The sequence below is a fragment of the Pteropus alecto genome, unplaced genomic scaffold (genome assembly GCF_000325575.1).
Source record: "Pteropus alecto unplaced genomic scaffold, ASM32557v1 scaffold72, whole genome shotgun sequence".
Taxonomy (NCBI): Eukaryota; Metazoa; Chordata; class Mammalia; order Chiroptera; family Pteropodidae; genus Pteropus; species Pteropus alecto.
Window position 1 is genome coordinate 20,032,518 of NW_006436811.1, and position 20,373 is coordinate 20,052,890.

Consider the following 20,373-nt stretch of genomic DNA (forward strand, 5'->3'; position numbering starts at 1 on the left):
ACGATATCGGGAAGTCAGCCTCTGGAAGCAGGCACCCAGGGGAAATCTCTTCTCAGATCCTATACACCTGGATTTTCAGGAATCTTCACCCTGTTCTCCTTTACTAAAACATAATTCACAGTCAAAACAACATCAAAAATCAATTTTAAAAAGACGGTAAACATAAGATAGATTAAAGGACTTTCTAGACACAGCATGCCTGAGATCTGAGGAGCAAAGAGGAAACACATGAAGAGAGAGAACAGCAAAAGCTTATGTGAAAGGAAAGGGGCATAATACTAACTATTTTCTTAAAATTTTCTTAAAAAATAATATTTTACAGGCTGTCAACACCAAATTCAAAAATGTATTTTTGAAAATTTTCTTCTTAATTTTATTTTTTGACAGTGAAGTCTAGAGGAGGTAAGCTATAATTCAATTTCTGTCACCGCCACTCTCTCAGTCCTATTCTGAAGGTCCAGAGTCTTTCCTGAGTTGAGCAGACTTTAGATTTTATTCTGAGGGCTCTGGCAATCTCTGTTTAGATCGGGCTCCTTCCAGCCTCAATAGTCCATAATCACATGAGCTTTGTTATTAGTAAACTACCTGTGCTATTACTATAATAATAATAATAATAATAATTAAAATAATGAATAGTTAGAATTTTTATTTTTAAATTACTATGAGTTTTATTCATTAGTTTTTAAATGTTTATAAGATCTTAAGAATTTCAAGTCAAATTGTCACTAACTTAGGGGGAAAACCCATAAGATGCATGTCTTTTAAAGAACAGAAGTGTACAATTTGCTTTTAAAATGAATATATTGTTTCCTTCTAGAGTTTTGGCTGGATTGTTTGCTATATGCTAGATATCTTATCGACCGCAATCTCAATTTTCTTCTTTTTGAGCATTTCAAAATGACATTTGGCATTGATTCACCAGTTCATTATTTTCTCTTTATTGGATGAATGCACATAGACTGCTTTACCTGTATCTTAATTTTTAACATAAACTTTTAGCAGAATCTTTCATTTTCATTTTCATTACTGTGTAAGCAGATGTGATTTTTATTCTTTTTCCTTTTCGTTGAACAGTTACCTCATTGAAAATTTTCACTTGATTTAATTTAACTTTTTTTTTTATGTTAGGTACATCTGTTGTTACCTCTGTCTGGTTGTCATTTTAATGGGTTGCCTAGAAGCTGTGACCACAATAGTGATATATTTTCCTGCTGTTTCTTTATTCTTTGTTTCTCATATATCAGTTTTCAAGACATGGAGTTGGTACATTGTCATAGATTTGATTTTTGCCTCTTCAAATGTTCTTCCATAATTATTTTATTAATGATTTTAGAAACATTTTATGGTTAATTGATACATAAAATATTAAATCTCCTTTAGAAATTTTTTAGTTTCCCAAATGCACATCGATATAGATTATTTAATAGTTACTACAAAATTATCTTTGAAGCAATAAATTTTGTTTCATAAGGACATTCCCAAATGTAATTTAAAAGTGATAAACTAGGTTTTGATGGCCTAGAATTAATGTACATTTATTATTTTAATCTTTATGCAAATTTAAGAAACCAGTATATTTAGGATTGGTTACATAATTTTCAGGATCCAGTGCAAAATGAAAATGTAGATTCCCTTGTTCAAAGTTACTGAGAAAAAAAAAAAGTTACTAAAAATTTCAGGACAGCCACAGTAGTTTATGCAAAGGGCCTCTGTAAGCAGGTTGCATGCCTATGAAGTCAGCCCTGTGTGTACTTTTTTTAGGCTAATTGTTTGGTTTACATGCAAATCTTTAAATTGTTAAAGCCAACACTGAAGAATATCTTTACTAGAATGATTCGAAATGTATGGAATATTAGGCTCATTGAAATTAAAAATATAAAGAAAGATCACATAGCTAAACTCAAATTCAAAGCATGGAATTCTGACATGAACTCTCTGACGGTACTTTCTTTTAGGACTTGATATTTCAGCCATATTTTCACTTTGGAAAATTCTAGATATAATTTCTATTTTATTTTAGCTTAAAATCTAACTTCCATAAATTCCAACTTCTGCCCCAAGTTCTACCCTAATGAACAATTCAGAGATAACTGTGTTTCTTGTTCTATTTAGGTGGAACCATATGAAGTTGTCAGTATTTAGACTTTCGGCTTACAAAAAAAAGACGGTTTTATGTGTTTCTACCTGACACATCAACCTACTAAATACGTGAAGGCAAGAACCATAGAGCACCCACCCCAACCAGTACCAAATGTATATACATAATCTTTCCACAAACCCCAGGTCTTCTCTTTCTCAGACCAATCATTTTTGACTCTTCACCATTATTCACATGAGAAATTTTCCAGACCCGTCAATATGTTGGTTTAGTGACTCTAAAAATTAGGTTTATTAATTTTCCTTTTGTGATTTGACATTCTTTATTAAAATGAATGATCCAAATGTTAAATCACAGACTGCATAGTGTAACATGTTTACCAGTTCCCATGATGTAAAACAATTCTAAATCTTCACCCTGTTTTTTTCCTTTAACAATGTCTAAACAATATGTCTGCTGGCATAAATCTGTGCAATTATGTGTGAAACTTAAAGAATTTTAATTACATATATTATTTTTATCCTTTTGCCAGAAAATAATCCCTTCAGTAATGCCCCTTTTTCCATTTTTTTTCTCGTATTCTTTTCCATTATTCCTTCTCTTAAAACTATAGTATTTTCTGTAGAAAATCATAGTTCTTTCCACTTCTGAGGTCTGAGATGCATTCATTCTCACAAGCTAAACCTAACTGATATGCGGGCAATAAACTCAGTAATATTAGTATAATGAATACCGTTGCAAGTTCTTTAAGGCTCATGTACAACATCAGAAAGCAAATCAGAAAAAAAAAAATGATTAATGTCTATGGTCTAAATATATAATTTTCTGATTATTTCAACTGAGAGAAAAATAATATTAGTACAATGTAAAACATTAGGATTCTAAAATTATCATCTGCTGAACATTTTCCATCAACACATTTTATACAGAAGTCCAGTGTGAGAAAGCCCAAGCTCACATGTAGCTGCTCTCCCCACCGCTGGGCGCTGTATTAATCTCAGTGTATTGGCATGCATGTGCACACACACACACATGCACACCAAAACAAAACAAAACAAAACAAACCATTACATCTGAATTCTCAGTGACTTAAATAAACCAAAGTTTGTTTGTTACAAAAATTTCAATGTCAGTCAGGCTACCCTCTTCCATCTTTAAACTATAACACTCATTAATCATAATCTTGAGATACCCAACACACACAGCGAGTTTAAGAATAAAATGAGCTTTTTCTTCTCTCAGCTGCAAAGTGATACATGTCACTTCAAATCATAATCTATTAGTTAGATATTTTATACTATACTATCATAACTGTCTCTGAAATATCTGGAAGTGCATGAATATTTGCTGAGCATGAAATGTCTGCCACAAGTCGGGTCTCTTAAGAACATCTACCTGAATGGACAAGCTCCAGAGATACATGAGCATCTCCAAGATTTCCTTCTAAAAAGATTTCTGGGTCTGCTCTAATGAGGGAGCGAGTCCAGAAAGATAAGACCTCAAGAGTAGAGGGTAGTGCCTTATTCATCTTTTAGTTCTTCATATTTTATTCTGAATCTGGCACTTTCTGGGTGTTAAATTAAGTTTGATTGATATGAAACAAAATCTTCAGCTGCCTTCTGAGTGGTTCCAAGCCAGGGTCTAAAGCTCAACGCTTCCTGAATCAGTTCTTTTTTTCCGAGTCATGTTCTCCCTTCAGAGTTTCCAATTTTCATTACAAATACCACCTGTGATATAGTCATTTGCCCTTAATATTTTAGATTTCTATTTGGCCTTGCATATTCTTTACTTTTTGTATAGTTAATCACATTCCAAGGATTGTTGCCTCTGATTCATGCCCTTTTCTCAATGTTATTTCTCCAGTCTAAGCCATTCACATATTAGCTTGCAGTTGAACTGTTATAAAACCTCCTAGCATTTAAACTCTCCTCTTTCAATTGATAGTTCTGTCAGAATTGTCTTCTTATAGCAGATTTAATCTCTGTCTTGAAGTATGTTCCAACACCCAAAGTGACAGTTTTTAATAGGTGCTACATGCAGAGAAATAGAGATGAAAGAGTTAGTTTAGTAAATAAGTTTATAAAATATAGCTTAAACATAGTTGAATAGGGTTTGCTTTTTGCTCTTGTTGTGTTAATGTATATTAGAAATTTTAAAAAGACAATGCAATACAGAATGTATTTAACAAAGGAATCTGTTTTCTTAGAAGTATTATTTCAGAGCTGCCATAAATCAAATTTTTAGGGATTCCTCATTACAAACAGAATTACATCTAGAGGATTCAGTATTGTATTCAAGTCTCTCTACAACAGGCTTAGTGGACAGTTATGGTCTGTTCTCACAGCATTTATTTATGTGTTCTTTGCTCAGGTCAGTTTGCACTCTGTGGCTTCTGTGCACCTTCTACTCCATGTCTTTGTTCCTACTGTTGTTTTACCATGAAATCTCCTCCAACCCTATTCACAATTTCTATTTTGAAAAACTGAACTCATTTATCATAAATTCCCTTCCTTCTTTATTAAGATTTATTGAGATATTATGTTCTTACAAATCATAGAAAAAAGTAATCTCTATGCACAATGTTTTCATACAAAGATGGAAGAATTCTAATTTAATGGGATATTTACTACATACTCAACAAAGTGCTAGGTATTTTACATATACTATTTTATTTAGTCATCTCATTAATGCAATGAAGAAATATTAATAAACCTATTGTATAGATTAAAAAGTACTGAAACATATACAGTTAATGTCATATGTGTAGGTTTTCGAAGTTATTAGCGAGGGATGCTGTGGTTTAAAGAAGAAAAAACTATCTCAAAAACTTCTTTAAGTTGCTTACCCTCTATTTCATATCACTTTGTTTTTATTTCTTTTGTAGTATTTGATGAATTCTATCATGTATCCCAGTGATTTACTGCTAGAATACAAGCTCTATGAAGACAAATACTATACCTTATTAGATGCATAACAATTACAATTGCATGTTATCTTGATGAATAGATATCGATTTGAATTTGATCAATTATGTTTATTAACATATATAAAATGTTTTGTTTGCTTCAGTATGAAGCCTCATAGTTTTCGTTGTTCAAATTCGTGTTAAAATATCTCTAGGAATGGGACTATATTGTGTCACTTGTAATAGATGTAATCTGACAAATGCATGGACTGCTTCTCAGATACTCTTTTCTTCACACTGTTGCTCCAAGATAAGCTTTAGGATTTCAAGTTTATGAAGGAATTTGTATTAAAAATGACAATAAAACCTCATAGGCTATGTCAGTATACAAAAAGATACGAGATTTTCTAGGTTGGTACTAAATTGGGCAAAATCAGAGAGGTTAAAAGAGATGTCAGCAATAATCCGAAGGCAGAACTTTTCAAATAGTTCATTGAAAGCGTTTTACATGTGCTTCCTTGGAGTAGTAGATACTTACTTGAAGTAGTTAAGTATCAAGAAAGAATCAAAAATACTTTTCTATTTTAGGCTCAAGTGTGACCCTTAGCAGTTATGCATTGCAGATTGCTCTTTAAATTATCTCCTTGAGAGTAGTACTTGCTTTTAAATACATATTTTAATGTAATTGTATTCTGTGACTGATATTGGCTGCCTCATAGTCACTGAAAATAGGAATGCTTCATTTTTATCTTAAAAACTGAGTGTCTTCCAAGGTCAATTTGGGATTTAAGTCTTATTTCAAAACAGACTAGATGGCAGCTGAAGAATTTATACTCATTCCTGGATAAGCACTACTTCCTTTTCGGTTCATAGACACTAAGGCTGCCTCAGAAATGATTTAGATCATTGAATGATGTGTTTGATTCTATTTACATACTAGAAAAAATAAAGATAAATGTTTGAGAGTCCCCATATTCTTTTCAGAGACAAATAGAACCTAGATGTTCTCAACTCCTTTAAGTTTAAGGGCCTCACACCTCACTTCAAGCTACAGGAGCAGTATTCTAAAACCCACCAGAGTTGACTACAAGACAGATAGTCTTCTATCAGGTTCTCATCCCCAGACATTTTATGGAAAATCTTGAGAAAAGTATCAGTGGATTAAAATCTCTCTTTTTTTTTTTTTTTGTTTATTACTTTTGACCTTTCACAGTAATCTTGCCGTAGAAGAGTGTTCCATTCTGTACGTCAATTTTTGCCATCTCAAGTCACTTTTTCCAGAATAATACTGCTCTGCATTTCTGCCTTTGTCCCAAGTAAAAGCAAAGACTTTTAATTCCTCAAAGCAGGATTAATACGAGGCTCTAATATTGTTATTTTACCCCTTAGGGTTTAACTACACCCATGAGAATGCTTTAGATGATGTCTTCTAGTTCCCATTCCAAAGAATAAAAGTATTTTTTATCATTCCCATCTAAGGCCATCCTCTTGTATAACTATAATAACCTGTACAAACACAATTTGAAGCACTAAAATAATAGCCACCTTTTCCATTATTAGACAGAGAAACTTATCACCTCATTGTCTCAAACTTTTTAATTTCAGAATTTCAGAATTTATTTCAAATAGTTGTTACCTTTCATTCAAAATCTCATTTCCAATCAAAGGAACAAATTTCACACCCCTTTCCCCACCAGGTTCATTCAAGAAAAAAAAATGTATGGAATGCCTCTTCCTAGACATGGATTGTTGAAAAATCAAGGTTTAGAGAAGAACAGTTGCCTTTTTAAAGAAAGATATGACAAATTAAACTTTTACAATCTTAACACTTAAAATTGGTTAAATGCAAAAATCATTATTCAATAAATATGAATATTGTGAAAAGTATTTTTAAAAAATCAAGGTTTAGGAGAACTAGACATAGACTTTGTGCTTGTGGAGCTTAGCGTAGGAGGGGAGATGGATATGAACCCAATGACAACATGTGTGACTGCTGATATTACTGATAGGTTATGTGATATGAAAGAAGGGTACATGATGCTACAAGACTATAACTCACTGAGAAAGTTACCCTGATTGAAGCACAATGAGGAGTTTCCTAGGAGAAAAACATCACCTAGAGTGAGAATACCAAAAAGGAAAGAGAGAGGCAGAGGGAGAGAGAGAGAGCAAGCACAACTGTACATAGTGCGTGTTGAGAAGTGTGAAACATTAAAGACTCAAAAAAATCCAGTGTGATTGAAACTCAGAAAGCAAGGGGAGGAATGGACTAAGATGATATGGGAAACAGGCAAGAATGGGACCACACAGGGCCTGGTAGTAGATGATAAATGATTTGATCTTTTTCAAAGAAACACAGTCTTACAAAGATTTTAAGCTGAGGCATGTGTTAACTAGATTTACATTTGAAAAATTATCCCTGTAACCGCAATAAATAGAGCATATTGCATGGGAGCTAAATAAACATAAGAAGATTACTTAGTGAATTATAGCAGCAGCTCATAAGAGTACTATGGATTGGGATAGTGAAAAAAAAGGAAAGATAGAAGGATGTGAAAGCCATTAAGAAGTAAACGTATCTGAATTGCTGATCATTTATTTGGTTCTGAGAAGGGTGGGACTGCATAGTATCAGGAATAGCTCCTAGGCTTTTGGAGAACACAACTAGATTGAGGGTGGTGGAGTTTCCCAAAATAGCAGTCAGTGGAATAGAAGGAATAAATTAGAAAGAGCCTTTGTTTATTCTTGAATATGTGAAGTTTGGAACATTTTTGAGAGTTGATATCTAGTAGAAAATTGAGTTTGCTTGTTTTAACCTCAAAGGATAAGTTTGAATTAGAGATATAAACTCTATCAATATCAACCAATAGAGGTAATAGATTTCATAGATGTGAATAAAATTTTCTAGGGAAATAACATAAAGAGACAAGAAAATTGGGTGTGAGACTGAGCATTGAGGTAGAAACACAGCCTATAATATGGTGACTTAGAGGAGGATGAGCTTCTGCAAAGTAGCAGAAAGATCAGCCAAAGATTAAATATAGATTTTCACTTCCAGAAGAAAAAAATCAAAACCGTCTATATCTTTCTCAACTATATATCTACTTATTAGTCAATCTAAACAAATTCTTATATTATGGTTACAGTATTTCAGATATTGTTCTAAGTGCTTTACAGATATTATCTTAGTTAATTTTGAAATAGTATCCCCTCTATTTCCTACTCCTATCTCTCCTTCCCCATACCAACAGATTTTAGTCAGCAAGGTATCAGTATTTTAGACATAATGGCAATTAAGTTAACTAGGGTAAGCAAACTGGTATAATAAATAACACTCAAATCTCTGTGGCTTATTACAATGAATTTCTATCTTACTATAATATCTAAGGAAGATAGGTCATTGCGTTCTTTTTAACTTGAGGAGAGTTTTATTTTCTCTCTATTTTTAGTTTTTTAATTATTAAAAATTATTGAGGTGCCATTGATCAACAAATCCAATGTTTCAAGTGTACAATTCAGCAGCAAGTCATATATATTGCATTGTGTGTTCACCATCCACAGTTAGATTTCTTTCCGTTACCATATATTTGACCCCTTTTACCTCTATCAACCTGCCCCCTTCCACCCTACCTTCTGGTAACCACTAGTCCACTATCCATGTCTAAAAATCTCTGTTTGTTTGTCATGTTTGTTTGTTTAGGTTTATATCCTACATATAATTGATATCATGTGGTTTCCAACTTTTTTCTGTCTGGCTTATTTTGCTTAGCATGATTACTCAAGATCCATCCATGTTGTCGCAAATGGCAGTGTTTCATATCTTCATATAGCTGAGTAATATTCCACTGTATATATGCACCATATCTTCGTTATCCTTTCATCTATCGTAGGACACTTCGGTTGCTTCCCTGTCCTGGACACTGAGAATAAAGCTGCTTTGAACATTGGTGTGCATATATCTTTTTGGATAAATGTTTCCAAGTTTTTTTGAGTAAATACCCAGTTGAAGGATTGCTGGATCATATGGTAGTTTCATTCTTAGTTTTTTGAACAACCTCCCTACTGTTTTCCATAGTGGCTGTACCAGTTTGCAGTCCCACCAGCAGTGTATAAGGGTTCCTTTTTCTCCACATTTTTTCCAACACTTGTTATTACTTGTCCTGTTGATGATAGCAATTCTGACAGGTGTGAGATGATATCTCACTGTGGTTTTGATTTGCATTTCGAATCTGTGTTGAAGAGTCCTGAAGGAATCTTCCATCATGTGGCTCACTGCTCCTCTATGTTAACCAAGTCCTCTCCATTCAGCTGGTGGAATGGACATTTTAATGGGAGTAACCTACAGCATTTCCCATTGACAAAAACTCAATAACATGGTCACTTAAACTGCAAGGGAACCTAGGAACAATGGTCTTGCCATGTGTTTAAGAGGAAAAGGAAATAGGTTTTGATGACTACAAAGCATTATTTTTACGACAGAAATCTAGCCAAAGTTAAAGAACCTTGTAACAAAAGTATGTTTATTTGTTTTTAATTTTTCAAGCCATGTAGCCTTCTTATTACAGAATTTAGTCCATCACATAAGCAGATACACCCAGCATGTTCCATTGTCTAGAGAAAACAGAAAACAAATGTTCATCTCATTACTATAGAACTTTCTTTTCTCCAGGATCTCAGATAACACCATGGATGTCTCTTCTGCAATTGGCTCACGTTTCTTAAAAAATAGGCAGGAGGGAACAGATTTACATCATGGAAGTCAATTTACTTGAGAGTCTGCATGCTCTTCTTATGGGGCCTTGGGAGCCATCTACTCAGCAGCCTGGAGATGCGTTCCATTGCCGCTTTGACATTTTCCATGCTGATAGTTCATTCTTCCCTGCCTACTGCCAAGGCTCTCAAAATTATGCAAATTTACCACTGCAAGGGAGAACATCTTCTATACTGCTGATAACTTATCTCCTAAGCACAGTGGTGGAGAGCTGTACCACACAGTGTTTTGCTAAGCAGATGTGGATGCATACTGGCTTATTCATTGCTCACATTTTCTACTCAGATGAACTCACAACAGAGGCAACACAGTACATCTTTTATTTCCTAAAATAAAAAAATATATATATATGTGTGTGTGTATATATATATATCTATATCTATCTATCTATCTATCTATCTATCTATCTATCTATCTATCTATCTGTAATTTTCACTGCATTTCCATGGCTATGACCCTTAACAAATACAGAGACAGTTGGGTTAACAATCACATGACAACCACATCAAGTAAAGGTGTTCCATTGATTTAGGAGTCTCTCTTTCTCCTAAGATATTTTTTTATTCACATATCTTTAATTTGATTAACATAGACATATTTTATTTCATGGGTGAGAAGAAGTAGTGAAACTAGTTGTTTTTTCAAAATGTTAAAAATATTTCTGGAAGTAAATATCTATTTTTATGTGAAATTTATGGTGAGATTTAGCTGTGTTTCTATAGAAGAACCAGTTTGGAAAAGGGTGAATGAGTTAAAATCTATGGCATGGTGTTGAAATCCTCACAGGTACATGCCTTAATATTGATTTTTTTATATGGGTTTGAAGATCTGTCATGAAGATCTATTGACTTACGTGGCTTGTAATAAAGGCCACAGATACTTTTTCCAGATTGTATTTATCCACATAAGGTTTTCCAAAAATATATCCAGACATGTTTTGAAAGATACAATAGGAGACAGAGTATATTTTTTAAGACTTGATATACAGACACGTTAGATTTAATTTCTGAATTTATTTCTGAATTGTGTATAGGCTTATTTAGACTGAAAAAGATAAGCAGATGTAAGTGGAAGCTAGAAAGATAATCCAGGGTAGGATGAAATCATCATGACTCAAAGGATCTCAGGCATTGTGTTATCTAGGGAAGCCCAGTGTCTAAGCACCTTTCATTCTCCTTCAGTATGAAGGAATAAGGATGCAGCAGTAGATAGCCATAACACAACTCCCTTATATTGCCCAGATATCTGTAAGCTATTTGGGGGATATTTTATTCTTGAGGCCACTTTCAAAAGTAATGGGAGTCTTTGAGGCCACTTTCAAAAGTAACAGGAGTCTTTGGAGGCATCTGGAACAAGCCCAGTCAGATTTGAAGAATTCTTGAGGCCACTTTCAAAAGTAACGGGAGTCTTTGGAGGCATCTGGAACAAGCCCAGTCAGATTTGAAGAAGCTCAGGGATCTGTACTGTACTAAGATGAATTCTTCTAGCTAAAAGTTCTAGTGATGGAATGCAAGTTTACAGAATAGGGATCATGGCCATTGCCTAGTGATCAGTCTTAAAAGAGCATCCTGTGCACAGAACATTTAGGGATGGAAAGTAAAGCTGTAAGCATCTCATTTCTTTCTTTTACTCATGGCCGAATAATATTCCATTGTGTGTGTATATATCACATTTTTTTAACCATTCATCCTATGATATCACTTTATATGTAGAATATGAGAAGAGTACAAACTTGCAACAAGTATAAAGTTCTAGAAATCTACTACACAGGATAGTGAAATAGACAACTATTTTTTATTATAATCATCAAACTTGCCAAGAGACTAGATTTTAATTATTCCAATCACTAAAAAGAAGAGATAATTATATGACATGATAGAGGTGCTAATTATCACTATAATGCCAGTCATATTACAGTATATAAATATGTCAAATTAACATGTTGTAGACTTTAAATTTATACATTATATGTGAAATATATTTCAATAAAAAATAAAGGCACTTAATTTTTTCATGTTATATTTTATTTATATAATACTTGCCTTATTATTTCAATTTGCTGTAAAAATGGACTAATGTAAATGGGTAAATGTTCAAATAAAAATTAAATATTTTAATGTTGCTGCTCTTACATTGACTAGAAGATAAAAGACACTTAAAATTATATAAAATGCCCTTGCAATGGAAATTTTCAGTGTTCTTAACAACAGTGAAAAAAATATCATCATCCTGAGTTTTCAATTTATTATAAATACACAAAAAATGTAGTGCCTGGAGCAGTTGAACTTTGAATTTTTTAAATTACTACAGTCATTACTTAGATGTTGCAAGATTTTAGGAATTAAGTAAAAATATAATCACAGTCATGCATTACTTATCATTGGGGATGTGTTCTGAGAAATGTATCATTAGGCAGTTTCATTGTGTGAACGTCATAGAGTGCACTTATACAAACCTAGTTGTTATAGCCTACTACACACCTAGGCTATGTGGTATAGTCTATTGCTCCTGGGCTACAAACCTGTATGGCATATTATTCTTCTGAATACTGTAGGCAATTGTAACACATTGTATTTGTGTATCTAAACATAGAAAAGATAAAAATACAATATAAAAGATGAAAAACGGCATACCTGTATACCATGAATGGACCTTGAAGGCTGGAAGCTGTTCTAGGTGAGTTAGTGAGTGAGTGGTGAGTGAATATGAAGGTCTAGGACATTACACTACTATAGACTTTATAAACTCTGTACACTTAGGCTACACTAAATTTATAAAAAAAATAGTTTCTTCAATAATAAATTAACCAAGCTTACCATAACTTTTTTGTTATGAATTTTCTAATTTTTTTACCTTTTTTATTTGACTCCTTTGTAATTATACCTAGCTTAAAATATATATTATACAGCTGTACAAAAGTGCTTTCTTTATTCATTATTCCATATGATTTCTTCTATTTTTCATTTTATTATTATTATTATTTTAAAATTTTTGTTAAAAACTAAAACACAAACACACATATTAGCCTAAACCTGTACAGGTCCAGGATCATCAATATCACTGTCTTTCATCTCCATATCTTGTCTCACTGGAGGGTTTTCAAGGGTAATATGTGTGGTGCTGTCATCTCCAGGATAACAATGCCTTTTTCTGGAATACCTCCTGTAGGACCTACCTGAGGAAGTGTCACTCTTTTCAGAAATATGTCGATGGTAGTTTTTTTTTTTTTTTACATCATAGATTTGCTGGTAACTAGGTAATGCATCCTGATCATTCCTCTTTATTAATGAAAACCTTTCAGTGTTGGGGTCCACGTTTTAAAAATTTTTAAGGAGCTTGTTGAGATCTGCAAAAGCTTCTGCTAAGCCATTCACTGTGATATTTCTTAGAGGTTAATTTTCTTCTGCAGTATTCTTTTCTCTTGCCTCTTCTTCAGCTATGTATTCCTGTTACAGCTCCAACAACTCGTTAGTCATTTCTTCAGGAACCGCCTCTAGCTTCTCCTCAATGTCATCTTTATCCATGCCCAGTTTAAAGTTGTTTGTCACCTCAACCACAGCCTTGTTGATTTTTTGCAACCGTTGCACTACGATTTATGACAGCTATGATGTCACTAGGTGATAGGAATTTTTCAGATCCATTATAACCTTATGGGACCACTGTGGTATACTCAGTCTGTCATTGACTGAAATGTCATTATGTGGTGCATGACTGTTAGAAAAACCTCAGTTTTTTATTCTTGCCTGATAATGCCTATCAATAAATATTTCTGTGATTACTGATTAAAAAAAGAGAAATGTTTTACAGCAGGACTCAGTGACTTGCTTCAAATAATAACGATGGTAAAATAGTACCTTACTGTGGAGAAACAAGGCAGACACCACTTTAAATAAGTGGTCAAGGTTAATATTAGTAGTGCATGTTGGTATTATTCACCCTCTGATATGATGCAATGAGAAAGGCATTTCAGCTCTGTCATTCTTCTCCCAAACCCATAATTCCAGCCTAATCATGACATTAATTATACTCACTTAAATTGAGGGAAATTCTGTAAAATACTTGACCATTATTCATCAAAATTGTCAAGATCATAAAAAATAAGGAAAGACAGAAATTTTCATAGATCATAGGAGCACAAGAAGATATAAAAACTAAATCTAATGTTCTATTCTGGATTTTTATTATATCCTAGATAGGTAAAGAACTTTATAAAGTGGAAAAAAAGGTAAAATTTGAGTAGTCTATAGTTAAGTCAGTAGTACTGTATTAATGTTAAAATTTTAATTTGCACAAATATACTGTGGCCATATGAAATTTTAACATTAGGGGATGTAGGTTCGAGGATCTTTGCGATATTTCTATAAATATAATCAATATAAAAAGTTAAAATAAGTCTACGGCCATGCCACCCTGAACAAGCCTGATGTCTGATCTCGGAAGCTAAGTAGGATTGGGCCTGGTTAGTACTTGGATGGGAGACCCCCTAGGAAGACCAGGTGCTGTAGGAGTAAAATATAAAAAAATAAAGGATTGTAAACTGACAATGTCCTTGCAATCTGTGAGGTCAACCAACGGTTGCCTCACCTAAAAGAAAAAAAAGTTAAAATAAGAAAAATGAAATTCTATTAAGTATCTTGTACAGAAGAAATTTCTTCATTCTCATTCTTTTTTTCTGCAGAATAACTTGCTGTGGAATTTTATTTATATAGAACTGGCTATAATTCTGATAGGGAATTAAGAAATTCTCTGAGATGGAATTGAGAAATCATAGCTTTTATAAACTAGAAGCTTCCCATTCATTTTACATATGAAGAAACCAAAATTTGGAGAAGGTGTTTTACTTGTTTCAAAAGTATTGGGAAATATATGACATAGCCATGGCTGGAACTCAGATCTTTGAGTTGAATTCTCTTTCTACCATATGTAATATCAATGAATAAATCTGTGTACCAGATACCACTGTACACATCTTACGAACATTAACTCTTTTAATTCTCTAAACAGCCCTTTGAGGTAGCTATTTTTCATTGTGCCTGACATAAAGTTCATATTATTTTTAACATGGGTTTAGTAGGCAAGTGACCTCGTTAGATTTACACTTCGGAAAGTCTACTTTGAGATTTTAAAGGATCTGTTGGTTTGAGGGAAAGTGAGATTGGAGACAGAAAAGCTCTTTTGAAGACTCCAGCAGAAGAGACCACTGGTATTGAGAGGATGAGAGCAGTGACCAAGGCTTTGCCAGTGGGCATGAAAAAGGAGTTAATAGAGATGGGACTGACAGGAATGAGTGATTTATGGGACACACGAGATAAGGAAGTCAAAAATTCTCTACTGCTGAAATCAAAAGTTCAAAACTTATCTATTGTCCTTACAGTTCTTTCACCCTATTCGTTTCACTATACCTAATTTTTGGCCCTATTTAAACCTCCCATCCTTAATGTTCTATGCATCCAATCTAGATGCCACCATCTGTCACTTAACAATTCTTGGCAAAATTGTCAACTCCACTGCCTTGACAAATCCCCTCTGGATTAACTCAGCTAGCTACCTTCTCACATAAACCTGGGCTGCTGGGAAGTCTGCAAAAATGACGAAAGTGTGCAAAGTGTATCTGATATAAATGTTTGGATTCTGTGCCCTTTTCTCTCTCCTTCATGTAAGAAAGCAAAATGACACCCTCCTCTTCTCTAAGGCTGATTCACCCTCTTCCACAGGACTTAGCCTGATAAATTAATTGTTTTCTGTCATCAACATTTTTACATATTGGGCTTTTATTTTTTTTTTTTGACATATTCAAGTTTCTCTAAGCTCCATATTTAGTTTTCCCTCAGCTCTTTATTTCCCTGCAGTTACTACCCTGTGTCTAGCTTCTCCTTCCCAGCCAAGCTGTTGAATCATTCTGATTAGTGTCCCACAGGATTAAGTCCTAAGTCCATTATTTTCAGTCTGTTTGGTATTTCTGGACAACATTCTTCTCCCTGTGGCCTCCCAGGTGGACTGAGAACCTTACATCTTGACATCATGCCTCAGAATCACCAGTGTATCAACAGTGGAATTCTCACAGTGACTCATATGTCAGGAATGGGAAGGGATTATGTTTTATCCAGGATTCTGTCTAGTGTCCAGTGCCTGCCTCAGAGTGGGAAATTGGTATGTGTTTCTTGAATTACTTGAGTAAAAAATTTAAAAAAATTTAGTGTTAAAGCCAGAGTATAGTATCATTTGTAATTTGATTGACAACAGATGTGATTTGCATCTATCAGTGCAAATATTCTAGAGATATTTCCTTTGGTTAAGCAAGGCAAAGTTATATCCTTAATCTTGATTAGGCATACTTTTGACTTATTCTTTTCTATGAGGATTGATTGAAGTATATACCTGACTTAAAAAAAGGTAAAATTTCTACTCAGAATACTGGGAATATTCTAAAATTTGGTCTTTACATTATTTTCAAAATAGACTTCATTCTTATATATCTTTACTTACTACCTCTCTAGTCATAGTCATTTTATCATTCAACTTGTTTCAAACAGTCCATCAGGTCTCTAACAAGAGAACAACAACACAAAAAATGGAAATCCATACTATGAACAGGTCTTATATTAAGGCTTTCTGATTAATTCTCCTTTCCTTTTCAATGTCTAACTCATCCTGACTGAATCAATCAAAAAGCTATTACTTTAATACTTTGAAGTGTTGCTTTCAAAATCAATAAAAACACAGTTCATTTTTAATATGCAATATATTACAAAAGTGAAAATTCACATTTACTTGGGGTAGAAATTTATGAAAAATTGTATGGTTGTTGGAAAACTTCGTGTGTGTGTGTGTATGTGTGTATGTGTGTGTACAATTAATTCTTTATCACAAGCTTTGTATTACCGTCCTTTACCACAAGCTTTATATTTCATTTCACTTAGATTTCCATCACTATTAATTTTTTGTATGAATGTATGTGCACGCATAATGTAAAATTTAAGAGAAAATAATGAATTATTTTGTGGAGAGTTTCTGCTCAAGTCTTATGCATGTGATTAGTCGGCACTGAATAAAACAGCATATTCTATAATGTTCTACCCACAACAGACATCTACATTTAAAAAATTATGTGAGACATCTGAAAAGGCTTCTCTAGCAAAAATTATGTTAAGTTCTTAATGGGGATATTAAAAATAGCTAACTGCATAATTGATAAGTAATCATATCATTTATTAATGGGGAATAAATGGAAGATCTGGCTTCTATTTGGGAATGATTAATTGGATTGTATATGTATATTTAGGAATGTCTGTTTTATAGCATTTCAATCACCATACACCTGTAATTCTATGGTAATTTTATGCATATTTATAATATTGAACTTGAATCAATGATTAACCTCAATTTCTGTTAGATTCTTTTATTCTTTTTTGTGTCACTTAAAATGTGTAATGTTAGTATAGATTATATGATCATATCTAATACAGGGCATTTTCTTATCAGAATACTATCAGATAGTCAATAAAATGGATATTTTATTTTGTAGTGTAAGTTATAATGTTGGTATTTATCATATTTATTATTATATTACTATAGCCTTTTTTATTGACTGTCCTTGAACTTTCTGTATTCTTTCTTAAATGTGATCACATGGTCATGAAAGAAAAGTTTACAGATCATCAGAAGTTGACAGTTTTCAGTGTAGTGTGTGTGCTTACTATAAGACAGAATTGAGTGATGGATGAACTTTTACTGAATGATGGATAACTATTTGTTTTGTTAATGACATTTCATCTATCAGCTATTTTTGATATGGTTGATCACAGATGTCGCTGACTCAATTTTTGTGGATTAACTGAAGTGAAAGTAATACCTGTTGGAAGTTTCACTAATACAAAATTTCTCCTTTTGGGAGTAGGATAGATTATATTATCTGTGGAAACGCTTTTCCTTGTGAGTTCTTTACTGTCGACTTTCTTGTTCTCTCAACAATATCTCTTCTATATTAGCTAAAATGGAGCCTTATACAGTTAACGATTTTTTTCCAAGTCATGGACAATTTATGTCTCCAAATCTGCATTTCTCCCTATAAGTCACAAGTGAGGAATAAGTTTATTTTTTTTAGAAAATTAGATGGATTTCTGGTCCTCTGTTTTAGGCTAAACTCCCTATAACCTATTCTTCACTTTGATTGCAACTAGCAACCTGAAAAAACTACCATAAACAACTAACCGAGATCTCTGAAAAGTAAACGGAAGTGGGAGGATTGTGAAATATAGTCAAACTTTGGAGAGACAACCTGCACTGGTGTGCGTTTCCTGTTGTTTTCCTCTCAATCAAAAAAACAGAACAAAACAAAGTCAAAAAAAGCAAAGCACTCAAGGAAAATAGATATTATGAAAGACATAGCAAGAAATATAACCTTAAGGTTAGAATTGTCAGGAAAATAATATATAAGAAGCACTTTTTAAATATCTTAACAAAATTTTAAAAATTAATAAAAACATATGCAAGGAACAACATGGTAGAAAAACAAATGAATGATTCTTGTTTTGTTATTTGCCTTGTTTGTATTTTTCACCTCTAAAAACATTTTTGATTATTGGCATATTTTTTGTACGTCATTAAATTAAGTATTGATTTCTAATATAATTTAAATACTTGTAATAAATAATCATTTATTTTGATAAGCAGATGTATTTTTTCTAGTCATTATTTTCATAATTTTGACTGTATTTAAATTTTCTCTGTTTCTTTAGACACTATCTAATGGCTCCCTACTGTGAGTTGCAATAAAATTAAACTAGGTGCTATTTCTAATTTGTCTACTCCTCCTGCATTATTCAGTTTTTGTAACTGGACATTTCTTAATATTTGCCTTTGTACTATTTAATATGTATATATTATTATGGGTACATTGTGAGCTTTAAAAATATTCTTACTCTCAGTTATTGTATATGACACAATTGGGGAGGTAAATCTGCTTTCTACATTCTTGCACTCTCTCCTCCTAACTTTTATAGGTGGATCATTTGTACATTCTCAGAATTATCAGTAAAATATTTTTCATTTTCCATGCCATTTTCCCCTTAAATCTACAGATGAATGGTTTCATTTCTCACTTCTTTTCTTGCTGACAGTATTTTCCTAATCAGAAATAGGTTGACTGATAAATTTCTTAAGAATATCTTACTATAAAGTGTTCCCTGAATTTATGGATGTTCATAACTATAGACTTTATAGTTGATGCACACCTTGAGAGGATAAAGATAAAGCCATTGGCTTCTTTATCTCCTTGATTAACTTGTAGATATTCCCTCCCACATTCTGGTGTCGACTTTTTCTGTGAAAAACTCTGATGCCCTATTAGTTTTCTTCTAAGTGATTTGATTTTTGTACCTAAGCTCTCAAATAATGCTTTCTTAATCACTGAAGTCTAATTATTATACAAGGATTTATCTTGGAGTTGAAAATTCTGAATATATACATATATAATATTCACATATTATATATGACATATGACTATGCATTGTAACTTGGCCTAACATAGACTCTCTCTCTCTATATATATATGTTTTAATTCTATTTTATCTTCTATATTTCTGTTTTTTCAAAGAGAGGATTTACTTTGTTTTATTCTCTTGTTTCTCCTCTTTATGATTCTTATTTTCTTTAGAGTTTAATCTTCCTTGTTTTCTTTATAATTTAGTTTTTTCTAAAATGAATTTGTCTTTAATTCTATTTCACAAATCCTACTGGTTTTGATTTCACTCCGATTCTCTCTTCCTCAAGTTCTCGTATTTCTCTAAATTGTCCCTTTATATGTTTTAAATTGTTAGAATTTATGTTGGCATGTATAAATGTTCATTACATTTTTCATCTGTTTTATAGCAACATGTTTGTGATGATTAAAAGTTGATATGTAACTTTTAATCTTTGTTCTTATAGTATCTTTTATGGCTGCTAAGAAAATTCCTTTAGTGTGCCTCATATAGGAATGTTGAATGTCCTTGACTAGCTAATAGTAAGAGTTTCTTGTAGGAAGTGGAAAAGAGGTTATAGAATTTGTCCAAACATTGCAGATGAAGGGCCTCTCATCATTTGCTAGAATGAAAGACTGTTTCCTCATGTTTTGGGATATAATAGATCCACTGCTCTTCTTATTCCCAGAATCCAATCTGTTTTGGGACAATTTCTATCTGTAGGCTTATACTCTCCTGTTTCCCACTGCCCTGCTGCAAGTGACACAATCTTTGCCTTCTAGCATGATGTATTTTATAGGTGTTTTCCAAAGATTTTCCCCTCTGGGCCCCAATGAGAATTGTGTTGGGTATTCTCTTGCCACTGCCTTGAGGACTCCTACCCTGTTAACTCTTTACTCCAGCATTTCTGACTCTGGCTGGGGCCTTCTCTTTCTGGGGTCATGTATTTTGCTTGTGGATTTCTAGTGATCTATCACCACTATCCTCCAGTTATTTCTTCTACCAAAGCCCAGGTGCTTCTTGCTCAGTTCAGTATTGTTTGTAAAGACATGTTATATGATTTGGAGTTAAGAGTCTTCCTTTGTTTCATGGTCTTGTTGAAAATAGACTTTCTTGTTTTATTTCTTTTTTCTTTTTT

General features: G+C 33.0%; 1 protein-coding gene and 1 pseudogene across 1 annotated transcript in view; both read left to right on the forward strand.

Moving 5' to 3' along the window:
* GPC5 (glypican 5) overlaps positions 1–20,373 on the forward strand; it is a 1,125,293-nt gene that overhangs the window by 387,516 nt on the left and 717,404 nt on the right. The window lies entirely within an intron of this gene.
* LOC112481476 lies at positions 14,167–14,282 on the forward strand (annotated as a pseudogene).